This window comes from Adiantum capillus-veneris, chromosome 16, assembly GCF_014529385.1.
Source record: "Adiantum capillus-veneris isolate H3 chromosome 16, ASM1452938v2, whole genome shotgun sequence".
In the NCBI taxonomy this organism is placed as follows: Eukaryota; Viridiplantae; Streptophyta; class Polypodiopsida; order Polypodiales; family Pteridaceae; genus Adiantum; species Adiantum capillus-veneris.
Window position 1 is genome coordinate 33,541,681 of NC_140946.1, and position 3,557 is coordinate 33,545,237.

A 3,557-nucleotide genomic window follows, 5' to 3' on the forward strand; every position below is an offset into this window, starting at 1 on the left:
CGAGGGCAAGGATGATGAGTGCGATCAAGGTGGCAAGGATGACGAGGGCGACTAGGGTGACAATGAAGGTTACTAACTTATTAACACAATCCCCTCACATTTTGAACGCCCCGCCAAGAGCCCTTGTACAACATAATCCCCTCACATTTTGAACGCCCGACCAAGAGCCCTTGTAAATATTTCACTTTTATTTTGGATGCCCGGCCAAAAGGCCTTGTATAATTTTTGCGAACAATAAGTATACTCACGATCAATAAAAATAATTTTGTCAATATAATGTCTTTAAGTTTCTTGTGTTTCAAAAATTGTATGATATTGTTAATCTTAAATAATAAATAAATGTGATATTTATATAAAAAACAAATATCCGAAGATCTTTGGATGATGCAAAGTCTTCACACATGGGGAATCATCTGAAATCCTTGGATACTTTTTTTTTATTAAATTGCATGGAGGGTATCAATGCGGCTATCGTCATGGCAATCAACGTGGCAATTCTTGATAGCATACCCGCGCTGATACCCTCAATCATTGCCGTGAGCTGACAACCACGCTACCAGTGATGGTGATACCCGTGTGCCCAATCATTTCTCTCTCCTGAAATGCTTGTTGATGTGCGGCTATTCCAAAGGCATTCAACCCCCTTTCTTATAGTGTCTTGATAATGTCATGGCATATTGCACATTTGGCTTTGTAGATGCATGTTGCATAATTTCTCTTAGACCGAGCACGAGAAAATCGCAAGTCGTCTCCAAAAGCCTCGTTTATATGATATGCTTAGTACCCATTGACATGATGGTTTGAGGTCAAGTACTACTTTAGTCTTTAAGAGTGGGCAATGATACTCTAAGATTGAACAAAAATCAAGACCACAATCTTTCAATCATGAAATATTGATTTTGAGACCTCATGACAGTCACCCAATAAAAAACTCTTCAAATTAGAATAAAACCTAAAATGGAATGTAATCACCACAATGAGGATACATGTCAAAATTCATAATTTTGTGACTTGTCAAGAATATGCAGGCTCACATACGAGCACAACTTAAAATAAATTCAAATGGTAGCCAAATGTAGCTCATGATCATGATGGAATAGAGGACCTCTAGTTATATTAATGTTGTGAAATCCCATCACAAACAAAAGAAATAATCTCCCCTGCAGTGTATCGTGATTGTGCGTAGAATCGTCGCCTAATCCTCAAAATGATGACAAATTAAGTAAAACCTTTTTAGTCTTAAGATCTTGTTTATTCTCATAGATTTGTCTCCTTTGTAACTGTTAGCATCTTCAACAATAAGATACATAACATTCTCACTCTCATCGATTACCATATTTGTCCTAATAGTGTTGCAGCCTAGTCATTAAGACATCTAATTTGAATTAGAGACTATTTGCAAATGAACCCTTTATTGTGCCTCTATAGACACCAGCCAAATGCTTTTACAGCCCGTTGTCATCAAAGCCATGATAAGCATATCCTCTTGTAATTGTACTTAGAGAAACTAGGATTGGAATGAAACTTTTCTTTTGCATTTGTTGTTGAAAACAATCCAAAGTAACTCTTTCACTGTGACCTTATTCAACATACAAAGTAATTTAAACCAATCCATGAGAGAGAGAGAGAGAGAGAGAGAGAGAGAGAGAGAGAGAGAGAGAGAGAGAGAGAGAGAGAGAGAGAGAGATGTTCATCCATTACCATGGATTCTAAAGACAACATTAATAGATCATTTTGAATGGCTCGGTATAAGACAAATTACCATGTCTTTAGAATCCATTACCATGGATTCTAAAGACAACATTAATAGATCATTTTGAATGGCTAGGTATAAGACACATTTACCATTTGAACCAAAACTAAATACATTCTAAACATCAATAAGCACCCCATATTATCATAGTATATGAAGATTTTTCACTTATGATTACATTGCGATTTCAAAACATTCAAAGACCTCCACTTGTGTTTCATAAAATGGCTAATAGCTGCCATTGTCCTCTTCATTCAATTGAGCATCATGATCAAGGACTCTTTGCATGGTTACTCTCTTTCTTTGAGGGAAAACTGGAAATGCTGTAATGTTTATGACTTGCTATTTGCGAGGTTTTCTTTGGTTATTGTACCCCTTTTGAATAAATGGATTTTCTCTCTTCAATGAGGTTCCAAACCCATCCTTTATGTCATGTAGTTCACCACAAGGATGTGTGGGCATGCATAACCTTGATGCCTTCATTTGTTGCATAGATGTGAGGATCTTTCCGCTACATCTATGAATATTTTCATGTAGTAATCTATCATCACCTACATTGTCATCATAAGAGTTCATTAGAGATTGTTTGAGAGGTTTTTGTGTGATACATTGCACATTCATTTATATACTCTTTAAATTTAACTCACCTACAATATGCAAACTTTGGAGAATTGTGTAGTGTATATATATACAAGAAGCTCTTGGTCTGAGCAACATAGTGATAAGAGAAAGGAAAAACAATACAATAAGAAATACTTAGAAAAAGACCATGCTATTTTACCATTTTCTAATGCTTTGGAGTACATGCTTATTCCCTTGTCGACAATGGTCTGTGCATTAATTTCAGCCAACATTATAACCTTCACTTGATGTTCCCTTGATAGCCCAATCACAATTGCAAGTAGCCCACTCAACATCAGCATTGAGAACGGTGTAGAAATGGAATTTTTTACTCAAGCTCAAGACTTTGGCATGCTTGGGATCATTGATATGGAATCTGACATAGTCATCAAGAATCTCTAATGCTCGGGCTAAAGAATTCTTGACCACATCCATGATTGCAAAATTTTACTTGAATCCACTCTCCTTTAACATCTCTTATAGTCGGTTTATTAGCCAATCAACCCACCAGCCATGGATAATATGCCTACTACATAAGAACTTGCTCTTTAAAATCCCATGCTAGGCCTCAATACTATTGTTTGTATCTTGATTTCCGTGCTCCATCATCCTTGATGCTCGAATCCACATACCTACTTAGACGTTAAAAAATCAAGAACATGAAGTCAATCATGGTTCCTTGTGTTTGCAAAGAGATCAAAGAGGTCAAGTGCTATAATTTTTCTTTCTACCAATTCGAAGTAGACACTCACACTTGAAGGTAGATGATAAATAGCTCTTGATCCTCATACTTGACCATGAAATCTTCAACTAGCTAATGTGCTTGACTTTCCTTCTCATACGAACTTCTACAATGCTTGCTATGCATGTTCATAATTTGCCCTAGATGTCTAAACATTCCAGCTCACACCACGTATTCTGGCACTTTCCTTTAGCCAAGCCCTCCATACATGTCCCATAGGCATAGGACTATACATATACCAAATAACATTCTACAAAGATTTGATAATTTTAGTGATTTAGGAGCCACAACCAAAATGAGATATATACAACCAAAATAATATATAAGTAAATTAGATCATTTGAAAATACGATGGTTGATGACTAGTTGGCTGGCTTACCGAAGTGCTTGAGTTTTTTCCTCTGCATCATCCACCATGAAAGCATTGGGGTCCTATCCTTT

At 36.4% G+C, this 3,557-nt stretch overlaps 1 pseudogene; it reads right to left on the reverse strand.

Annotated features, from left to right (window-relative positions):
* Positions 1-2,095: 2,095 nt before the first annotated feature.
* LOC147438834 (uncharacterized) lies at positions 2,096-3,004 on the reverse strand (annotated as a pseudogene).
* Positions 3,005-3,557: the final 553 nt, after the last annotated feature.